The 11,984-nt window shown below is 34.1% G+C and overlaps 1 pseudogene; it reads right to left on the bottom strand.

The window, feature by feature from the left end:
* Positions 1-2,405: 2,405 nt before the first annotated feature.
* On the bottom strand, positions 2,406-2,846 carry LOC123478294 (ubiquitin-conjugating enzyme E2 W pseudogene; annotated as a pseudogene).
* Between the last annotated feature and the right edge of the window lie 9,138 nt (positions 2,847-11,984).

The following is an 11,984-nucleotide window of genomic DNA, read 5'->3' as shown; positions in this document are numbered from 1 at the left end:
ACACGTGGCTATGGAAAGAGGATGCACAAGTGTACAAGGTGAGTGCAGGGAGGGAGAGAGAGGGGGAGAGAGAAAGATAGAGAGAACTTCTTTTTTTCTCCTGGCATATATATATTAGCTTGGGTTTAGGATGGACCAGATACTTTTTCAAAACCACCAATCAACTTCCCAGGTTTTTGTAGGCTTTTAATAGGTCTATACCCCACTAGTTAGACTGACAAGCCTCTTATGTTAAGCACCTCCCTCTGCATCCCCCAACAATTGAACCAAAGGGCAGAATGGAAGATTATTAATTGCCTTGGAGTAGCAATGTTATAGGCTTATGCTCCAAAGTTTATTAAGCTCAATTAACTCTTCTTGGACTCCTTTCTTACTAATAGTTAGCTAATTACCTACAGTAAAAAAGCATCCCAGAAAATATTTTCTGTCTTGGTTAAACAGGCAATCTAAGGAGATTGATAGAGACTACTGTGAGAATTTATGTATATCTAGTTAAGGTAGAAAAGTGTTTTTCATTTTAAAAAGTAGTAGCTGCTAATTAGCAGTACAAAATGTCCATAATGTGGAAGCTCACTATAGTTTTAATTATTTCAAGTTTTTCTAAAGCAGACATATTTTTGGAGTCTAACCACCCTGAATTTAGTATAAAACTGTATCCCCTTAATTATCAACATGTGCAAAACTACAAAATGTCATTTATATAGAGGTTAAAAACAAATTTAAATTATTGTTTTCCAATTATTGATCGGGTGGTTTTGCTGGGGTACATGTTTCAAACATTTCAACCAATTTGCTTTTATTTTTAAGCCAATATTGATTCATAAATTTACTGCATGATACATCAAAAAGAGTGCAACAGTAGACATTAGTAAAGACAACATTGTAGTAGAAACTGACTTTTCATATGTGAAAAAGTAATTTATAAAATACATTATTTACTTTTTAAAAAGAGAATGTAGTTGCAGTATCATTAACTGGGAATTAGACATTTTGACAAATTTTTTTCTACAGAAAATTTTTGTCTATCTGTAAGCAGTCTTTTAAACAAGAAAACAAACAAAACAAATTTCTCCGGGAATAGCTGTAGAGTTGTGTGAGATAAATGAGAAAACGTACCATTCTACAGTGTACTTTTGCCTAAATGTTAAAATAAAAATGTCCACACTCTTCTGTTAAAACATAAAGCCTCTGTCAAAAATGTATATGTTATTTTAGGTTAAAAGATTGAAGGACAAGATGATACTTAAAAGTAAATAAAATTTACAGGAAAATACTTGACAAAAGTTTGTCGATTAAAATATTGTAACATTCAAAGCTGACTTAAAACATAAAAGAAACAAAATTGCAAACAAAAATGTTTATGGGTTTTTCAAACATAAATGGGTGAAATAGCGTGTAGGCGGTCAGGCTCATGCCAATGGCTAGCAGGAAGTAGTAGAGAGTATTCTACTTGGAAAAATCATTAATGTGCAAACAAGCCCAAATTATGGACTGCAGAAGTTTTATCATTACTGTCATTTTTCTTTTTTTTTAATTTTCTTATTGTTGTTCAACTACAGTTTTCCCCATTTCCCCCTCATTTCTCTCCCCTGGCCTACCCACCCCCCACCTGCCATTTTTCTAACTTCCGAAATAAAACCATGATTAAACATTTGTGCTCTATATTACTCATACCTTTACTTCAGAGATTCAAGCACTATAAACAACCAGTGAACTTACTTTTACCATACGGATAACATATCGTACCTTTCTGCCAGGGTTACTTGAAAACCATCAATGTCAAAACAATTTGACAGCAGATACGAACAATTCGATAGATATTCAATGATCTTTCATTACAGAACTTTTTAGATGCTTGTTAATTCGTGCTACTACCCTTAGGATCACAGTGCACAGAAGTGAAATAGAAATAAGTGGGGGGGAGCTTTCAAAGTAATCTGATCCCTTACTTTACTTATAATCCCATTAGAACTGGTAAATTCATTTCAGAGGCCCTTTCATGCCTTAATCGCTGGGTGGCAGGAGTTAATGAAAATTGTTCCTGTTATTTTGTTCATTCTGGCAATGAACGTCCCAAAACCTCCAAGGCAGTCATTGCTATTGCACAATATGTGAGGACCTGGAACTTTTCCAAAAGCTTACAAAATAAAAATAAAAAGTGGAATTGCATTTGACATTTGGTGACACCTGCATTGATACTGTATGATTAGTAAAAGCATGTCAGTTGCCTGGACTGAACCAGCGATCAATATGCACCTAGAATTCACATGAGTAAAAAAATGCAGTAAAAGGAAACAGTCTTCATAGCCTACTGGTCACTTTCAGCAAAGGTTAAAGTTCAAAGACTGAAAGTGCTCATTTTTTCAGTAGGTTTGTCTTCTGTTGGAAAGATGATAATAGTGACATCAACAAGTATCATCATGATACCACCATTTTGTTTTCTTTGGATTCTTTTGACACGTTTGAACATAAAAAGAATTATCTGGTGGTCATCTTTTTGTCTTTGCAGGTGGAAAGCAATGCTAAGAATGCTAAGACAAACTGGTTGGGCTGAGAGCACTGAGGACCAGTCTTCTGTTATCTTCTGTTAGAATGGATAAACAGATGTGAACATTGTTATAAGGATCAATGGGAATATTTTCACCAGCAAATATGACCCAAGGACAGTCAAAAGGATATCAACTACTAAATTTAAAAAGATGTTGAAATGTTCCTCTTCATATAAGGTACCTGGTACACCCTCCATGTCTACAATCCACTGTGTAATTGAATTTTGAACACTTTTCACTTAAAGACACCCCAGGAGGTGGGTCCTTGTGCAAAGCTAACAATTCTTTCACTGTCATTTCTGCACTGACACAGTAATACAACAACAATTTTGATCTCGAAGGTGGGGGATTCTCTCAAAAATGACTTAGCACTAGGATTCCCTTTTCTCTGCATCCTGGCCTCTAGTATAGGCGTATGGTCTAGATCCAGCCAATGAAATGTTAGAGGACATCTGCTGAGAGGAAGAGAGCAATGTGGGGGATGTTTCTCTCCCTAGTAAAAAGTAGCATGGAGAGAGAAGGCTCCTTTTTGCATCTGTCATCTTTCTTGCTGCTTAAGAAACTATTTTATGAGGATGTGCTACTTCAGACTGCAAGTAGTATTAGGATAGGTATGGTGAAGGCATTAAATAGAGAGAAATAGAGAGAGAGATAGAGAGATAGAGAGATAGAGAGATAGAGAGAGAGAGAGAGAGAGAGAGAGAGAGAGAAAGAGAGAGATCTTTGTTCTTTGATGATATAATTAAGTCACTGACCCAACTCTGGAGTTGAATTTTGCAATCCTTTTTCTAATATAAGTAAAAATATGACTTTCTAGATTATTACACAGGTTATAAAGTATCGCAGAGAAAGCATCCTAACTGAAACAGAGGCCGTAAAACAAGCCAGGGTCAGGATCAGCTCAGTTATAAACACTATAAAGAACAATGAAATTCTGTCACCATTTCCTGGGGTTTAGTGGGTTTGACTTGTCATATAAATGAAGTAGTGGGCTTTCAGATTAGAAAGTGGATTTAAGAACAATAGCAGATACTTGCTTGATTCTGCTCTGGAAGTGACAATGTTCCTAGCTAGTTAGAGGCATGCATGTGTAGTCCATGTAGCCCAGAAACGTACAATTGTGTCCTGAAAGTCTGAAATTAGGGCTCATTGAGCAGCTCAATTAGTTGAACATTGTTCCTTCAAATTCTGTATATTTATCATCTATTACCTATCTATATATCCATCTATCTATTATGTACCTCCATATCCACTCATTTATGTATCTACTCTCTCCACCCAGGCCTTGCGGACATAACTGAGATTGAGTTAAAATTGATTATGCCATCTCAGATTTGGAGTACTACTGCTTCTCCGCAATAAATACCATCCTAACTTTTATATCTATTTACATTGGGGTATTCCAGTAATGTAAGATATGCAACATTATAACCCACATTAAAAATATTCCAAAGAAATGCAGCCCAGGACACAAATATTCTGTTTCAATTTTAAAGTCTTTATGATTCTGTCAAGCAAGGCCTCAATCCCTGTCTGCTGGACCCCTTTTTGAAGTGGGGTCCAGCAGAAAGATTTAAGATCTTTAAGGAGTAGTTCCAGGAGCTTGATAGGGATATTGAAGATTGACAGGACTATTGAAGAATTTGGGGTCTTTGAGAAGAAATAACAACTTTGGGCAGAGTAATGGTGATTATAACCGGAAGTGAATAAATTGTCAAATGGTCCTGTCAAGAGTGTCCTTGTTTACTCTTGAATCTGCTAATGGTAAGAAGAGATTTGGGCAGAGAAGGGTAAAGTGGTGATAACTAAGTTTGACTGACCTCATTACCATATGATGAATTCTTAGACTTCTAATAAGATATGCATGCACCTTGAGAACACTTATTTTTAAACATATTCCTCATAAAGACAGAACTTTGGTGATATATTTCCATGGAACAAGTTACTGTGGTGTTTTCACATGACATAATTCCAGAAAATCTGATGATTATCTAAAAGTGTAAATTACTTATTGATAACCAATCCAAATAATTTAAAGTTACTGTTGATACCATACCATATTATGTCAATATTAAAAATTTAATTAGAGAATCCTATAGCAGGAGATATGTCATTTTTTTTCCTACTATCAAAAGTGATTTCTTATCCAATTCTGACTTTAATTAGAGTAAAGCTTCACTTCTTTTTTTATTTTTTAATTTTTATTTTAGATTTATTTATTTATTTATTTATTTATTTGTGTTTCTGAAGCTTTTTTTTCCCATTAGTATTTAGTTCCCTCAAACTCCCTTCCCCCAGCAATCACCACACTGCTGCCCATGTCCATGAGTCCTTTTTCCTTTTTAGTCAATCCCTCTACCCCCTCACCTCCTCCCCGCTGTCATCCTGCTCTCCATCTATTGGTTTGTCTCTGTTTTGCTTATTAGCTTTATGTTTCAATCTTTCTTTTGTCTCTGTTTTGCTTATTAGGTTTATGTTTCAATCTTTCTTTCAAATGAACTTTTTGTCTGTATATCTTAGAGAAAAAACAAGCACGAGTGCATGCGAATGCCTCAGGATACTCCTCATGTCCTATTGAACTGCATTTAGGCCCTCAGTGAGGGACAAATTGTTTTCCTAGAACTAGTAGCCTTTACTGTCTTAGGTTAATTGGAGTTTTCTGTCATGTCTTAATACTCCCTCTTGGGAAAAATCCTGAGTTAGCCTGGATGGAACTCTTTCTAAAACTGTATGCTGGGATAATAACAAGAGGTCGTTTTTCCTCCTTGCTTCTGAAACTAGAGAAAAATGGCACGTGAGAGACAGCAGTGGGGATTGCTGCTCTTTACCTAGTGACCTTTGGAGAGTGACCTGACAGTCTTGCCTGCAGAAGTTCAGTTGGTGTTTTTATGAATATGTTTGCTAACACAATATATACCTTGATAACACATTCTTTCTTTTATGATTAAATTTAAAATGACTGGTGTGCTAGTTGGATAAGGAAATATATTTTAAATATTCTAAAACCATTTGCCTTAAAGAATAAAGACTTTCAAGTTGAAATGATTTAGTTGTAAAGATTTCTTTCTGAAGACATTAGAAGAGTAGAGAAGTAGTGCTTTTAAATAATTAAAAATAGAATTTGGTGATTCATTAGGCAAATACATTATTTATCTCATTTATTTCTGTCTTTATTTTTATGTTTGATTTTTTGCCAATGCAAATACCATCATTAACAAATAACATTCTGAAAGCTGTAGCTAAACCTACTGTTTACAGGATATAAATATGTTTGTTTCTTAGACAGTTGAAGAATTGTGAATGGAAATAGGACTTAAATACCATCTCCTTCTAACTTTGTTTGACTGAAGGAGGAATTAAATTGGCCCTGACTAATGCTGATCATCTGGTATCTTTGACCTTTTTTATATATCCTGCTTATATGAAGGGGGAAGAAAAATTTGAACAGATAATGGGAACTACGTAACATGACATTTAGAGTCTAAGTGAAGCATTATAATTAAAATGATTTTAATTAAAAACCAAATAGCTTACTATGATACATCTCATTGTTTCCAGGTAAATATGAATACTATGTGTCTAATATATCTTCCAACTAGATTTGGCGACTATACTCACTTGAGAAAATGTAATACATCACAGAGATAGTACATTAAGTTTATAGGTATCCTACCACCACCATCCTCACCCTTTGCCCACCACTCAAATGCTAAAATCTATGTATGTGTCAGTGCAGGGCATCAGAAACATAGAACTTCTAGCTCTGTGTACCACAGGCATGGCCAGAGTAAACCCAATCAGATAAGAAAAAAAAAGATAATGGAGTAGAAGACTAAACTTGAGGTAAAATGAATCCTAAAATACAAAAGATGGTGAAAAAGGCACCTTATGTATAGGCTATAGAAGAAGCAGACTTTGCAAATCTAGTATTGTGGATATCTGTTGATTTTTGTTTATCCAGTGATGTCCTTCTTCCTTCTTCTCATGATAGAACTACTTTTTCTTATTGAGAATTCATTTTCTCAATAAGGGGAGGCATAAAATTTGTCATTATAATCATGGTGCCTTATCAGAGTAGTGAATAAATAGACCAAGACAGACCAATCTGTTTAGTTTATCTTCCTGGCTGAAGTAATTGACCCAGAGATGGGCAAATGACCCAAGCAAAACAGCCAGTGTCTTTCACATAACTGTACTATTGGACTTCCCAGAAACACCATCTCTTTGTACTGTGATCATAGAGCAGACAGAATGTGAGTTTGGGTGTGGGTGCGAGCATTTGTCCAGCAACAGGAAGAGCAAGCCTATCTGGCCTCTACCAAGACCTAGTATGGTAAACATCATCTGAGCTCCTAAGCACTTCAGATAGAGTCTTTCTGGAGAACCTATACTTTGTCAATGATTTTTGTTTGGCTTCTCTTGTGGAGCCTGCTTAATATTATTGAAGTTTTGACTAGTATAAAATTATATCCTCTCAGTTCAGTTTCATTCATATTCACTACATACTTAAACATTATTTGAGCAAATATTTCCTCTCATAGCACAATAAGAGGGGCTTCAATCACTCTCCTTAGAACTACACACACGTGACATACAACTAAATTACAAGGTTGCTTTTCTGATAATTTATCTCTCACATTCACATAGATATTTGAAAGTTTAATATCTAGTTAATAAATAGCACTTGCTTTAGATCACAGCTCTTATATAGTTTTAAATAATTCATTACTCTAGTTTTTAGCATCTTCATTGTATATTACAGATAATAATAGTGTCTACTTTATGCAAGTAATAAATGAGATGGTATATTAAAAACATTATCCTACCTAAACTAGAAGAAGGACTCAATAAACATATTTGGTAATTTCCTATTTCCCCTCCTTCCCTTTCTAAGTCATCACTATTATCATCAGTAAAAATGCATTTCAAAGCAGCATAGGAAGGATAACATCTGTCCGTCACATTTTTTATTGAACGTAATTGTCTTTATTCACCTTGTCAACACTACATTTTCTATGACATCCTTGACACGGTCAGCTTGGGAAACATGCACATGGGGATTCAAAGAAGAAAGAAGGGGATCAAGTAGTTGATGTTTTTCACTTATCACATGTAACTCAATAGGAAACGTGCTCAGGAGCAGGGATGCACGTTGCAGGGAACCAGCTAAGATGACTATATACTCTGTTCTTAAGTGGCGTAGGTCTTCTAAGCTATTGACTCCAGGAGAGCTGGGGTATACACGTAAGTGCCTGTGTGGGAGGTGAGTGGGGGGGATGGTCTGTCTATCTCTCTGTGTGTGGATATCTGGGAATGGGAAAGTAATTTAGGCAGCATTATTTTAATTTTTGCAATTTTTTTATGGTTGTGAATTCTTTACCACTGAATAAAATTGCACGGCAGTCTTGCAATGGTTGATGCCTATTTCCAATCTATCCCAAAGTCAGGTAATGTGAGACTTAACACTGGTAACAAAAAGTTGGGAAAGAATTCTGAGCCATTGAATCAGGGTTGCATAAATCCAAAGGAAAGGGGCAAATAAATTTAGAACCAGAGAACAGGTACAAATATCCCTTCATTTTATATTGTGTCTCTTACTACTTTAATCTTTTAATTATTTTACCTTTTTAATTTCTTTATCTTGTTCTTCTTAGAAAAAGACTGCTTTTAGACCTTGGTAGAAGGCACCTTTGTCAGATATTCTTACATGAGTCCATGCTTCACAATTAAATTGATCTCACCTATCTAGTAAGAATTGGAAAGCTACACATCTGTAACTTAGGTTCCATAGACATCCTCCCAGTGGTCCATGAGGATTCACTGCTCATCTGGATCTCTACAGCAAATGGTCAACTACAAGAAGTAAAGATCTTCCACTAACACAACTTAGAACACGAGTATTTTCTGTTACAAACTTCTCTACGCTACTCTACATAACCCCACTTTTGTCTAGAATTTTTGTATCTCCTGGGTTTAGCTTACATTTGACTTTGTCATTTCACTTACCAATAATAACAATGTGTTAGTTAATTTGACTTTCTAGAGGGAATCATCTCTCTACTTCTTTGAGTTCTCTTAGTTATTAATAGTGTAATCAATTTGAAAATCTGTTTAATATGTCATATTTTGCAAAATCTTAGGCAAGTACATATAATTACTATACCTCAAATTAATTATATTAAAGTGAATTTTTATTGTGAGAATATAATGAATAAATAAACTTCTGTGATATCAGAATGATATTCATTAATGAATCTTTAGAATAAGGTTGATACAACTACATTACATAACAATTAATGGCCATTTGTTATGAATAAGATACAATTATTGGTACATGCAGTTCCTTTTTTAGTAATAATTCAAACTGTATTTTAATTGTTTTAAAAGACCAAACATTTGATATGAGTTATTTCTTTATTTGAAAGGTTATATATATATTTGGGATGCATTAGTGTCCATTTGCTATAACAGCCCCCAGAGATAAAATACAGCACCACTAAGTTTGCTTGATCACATCTCCTATGGTTTTGTCTTATTTTCTGAAGCAGAAATCACATTATTTTATGACTACTCAAGACTAATTGTTCAGTGGGGATATTAGACCATTCTAAGCATACAGAATACCTATGGTACATAATTTCCCCTTACTAAGTGTATGAAGGTTAACACGTTTTCCTAGGGTAGATACAGTAACCACCCGATAAAGCTGGCATCTGAGGGTATTGATACCATCATATTAGTTGGGAAAATTTGGATGATGTCAAAAATCTCTCACTTTGGCCAACATGATACATTATGTAGTCTGAGTCCTGGGAACATAAAAAAATCACCTTATTCCAAGTATATGAACAATAGATTAGTGTCTTTTGACCAGCCAAGAAGGTGGGGGCTTTGCATTATTATTCACACTTTGTTATATCTGTAACAACATGCAGGCATGATGCAACAATATATATCTAAGCTCAGAGGATAAGCAACCTGCCTATTCGGATGAACTCAGGGAGGCTTTGGGTTGCTTTACTTATTCAGGCCCAGGAAGTCTTGGTCATAGTTCCAGATTATTGTCCCTTCTTATTTTATTTCTAGGAACACTTGTTGGTATCACAGTTGTTCTACCTCTGTGAACCAAAATTTCAATGAATTCTGCATCATCACAATTTGACAGTAAAAATCTTATTAAAAAACAAAAGTATAATGCATTTAATTCTGAGGATGCTCAAACAAAAATTGACTCTTAGCAAATAAGTTCTAGTATTAAATGAGAACCAACAACAGTAGTGAATATCTGGACAAGTTTTGTTGATATCTCTTGTAGCATTTGTTGAGTAAACCACCAAAAGGTATTAATAAAAAGGAAATAATAAAAAATAATAAATCTCATATATTAAAGGAAAAATAGATTATTTTAGCTATATTAACAAATATCACCAGACTGCCTTAAAATTCATAGAATTAATCAATAAAACCTGTCTCAATAAAAAGGCTTTGCAAGCCAAACAGCCAATATCATCTCATTTCTGAACCTCAGCCAATCAGAAGCATATCAATTCCAGTACACATACATCTGAGTGCTAATCAATCAGCAACAGTCATACTTAAATAACCACATATTTATAGAGGATGTCAAGCCATTTACAACTCTGATAGCCTGTCTACCCTTAAACCCCTCAAAATCCCCATTAATATCAGCAGTCTACTTGAAGAGACTGTTCCTCGTTATCCTGTTTCTCCCTAAGCATTAAGTACATTGTCATTTTTTTTTTCATTTGAGATATTGAGGCTGACAAATCGTTTGAGATTAGAAAAAAACATAGTGTGTGTGTGCGTGTGTATGTGCACATTCAAACATGTACACTGGATCTTTGATCAAGGATAGATAATTTTGTAATAGTTATTTTCTTCAGTAGTGAAATGCAGTTATTAAGATATATCATTTTTTAAGTTTAATTACCTTTCAGGATTCTGTAATCATACACATGCATATGCTGTTGAATTTCAGTGTAAAAAATAATTTAGAAGTCAATAAACTCATAATTTACATATTAAATAAATGTTAAATGAGTCATGTTTGTAGTTTAATTTAGAGATTGGTATTTTTAAAAAGGGTCAGACTTGAAGGGAAAATATTGATTGACAACATTTATAAAAATTGTTATTCTGGCTAGCAGTTAATTTCCAAACCACTTAATAGTTTGTTTTCAAGGAAATATATTTGACTGTGTTTAAAAAATTGCAAGCATTTTGAAAGAAACTTGAAAACTTTATTTGCATGTTTCAATCTCTTTCATTACATCAGGTAATAGTCAAGCGAACAAGAGTAGTTCATTATATCTCTTGGAACATAAGTTTTCACATCGGTAAGATGACATGAAAATACATATAAATTATTTGGAGATTAAATGGGAATACATATCCATATTTACATAGTATTAAACACACAATACTGTTATCATTTTTCTATATTCTCATAGTTTATGTATGTTTACCCACTTTTCAGATAAACTGTTTCTCTGAATTTGTTTCTATTTTCAATTTATAGTATGCTTAAACAAAGGGTAACATGTCTGTTAAAGCCACCTTATTGAAATAAATCTGTCCTGAAACCTGTATCCCACACCTTTTATAACCAAGTTAGCAAAATTCAGTTCTGCTAAATCAGCCTCCCTGTTTTACTTTAAAGAGCATTATGATTCACCACCATTCCAAACTTTCTAGTTTCTCTTATTCAATGATAGATGTAACTATGCTATTTAGATTTTAAATAAGAAGACAAGGAGATGCTGATGTAATGACCACTTACTGGATACTAACATTGAGTATTATTATTTAATATTATTTTTATTTTAAATTTGGTAAAATTTTTAAGCATAAATGGTATTTTCAAATTTATGCTTATTTATAAAATCGGCAAATTTATTTGCAAACTTTGTATTCTTAGGGAATTTGGAGTATCAAGTTACAGAAAAAAGCCAAAAATAAAGAAAGGTTGAAAATTAGAGCAGGGGTAGTGTATCTGCTGCTTTCTCACATTCCATTGGCGCTATCGCTTTATCTTTATAATATGTCTACTTCCTCTGATCACATGGAACATTTTCTCCTTAATACCTAAAAGAAGTTAATGAATGCATCCTATTTTTTACTTTCCAATTATGTATATGACTATCCAAAGGAATGAACCCAAGGAAGCTTCATAAACTGGTTTGTAATAGAGGAGTGCTTCAGAAATGTGGCAACTTCTCTAGGAAATTGATGGGTCTGGATTTGTATAGACAGATGAAAACAAAGGACTAGCCAGAATTCTGATACTTTCCTAGGTTAAGAAAAAGTCAACTAAGCTCTTAGTGCTATTCATGGAATAAAGGTTGTATTTGAGTCAAGAAAAAAACCACAAAGTGCCATAAGAAATGTATTGGTGTAACATTTCTCTCTCCTTTC

This window comes from Desmodus rotundus, chromosome 11 (genome assembly GCF_022682495.2).
Source record: "Desmodus rotundus isolate HL8 chromosome 11, HLdesRot8A.1, whole genome shotgun sequence".
Lineage (NCBI taxonomy): Eukaryota > Metazoa > Chordata > Mammalia > Chiroptera > Phyllostomidae > Desmodus > Desmodus rotundus.
The sequence above is the reverse complement of the archived record's forward strand: the minus strand, read 5'-3'. Positions and strand labels throughout refer to the sequence as shown.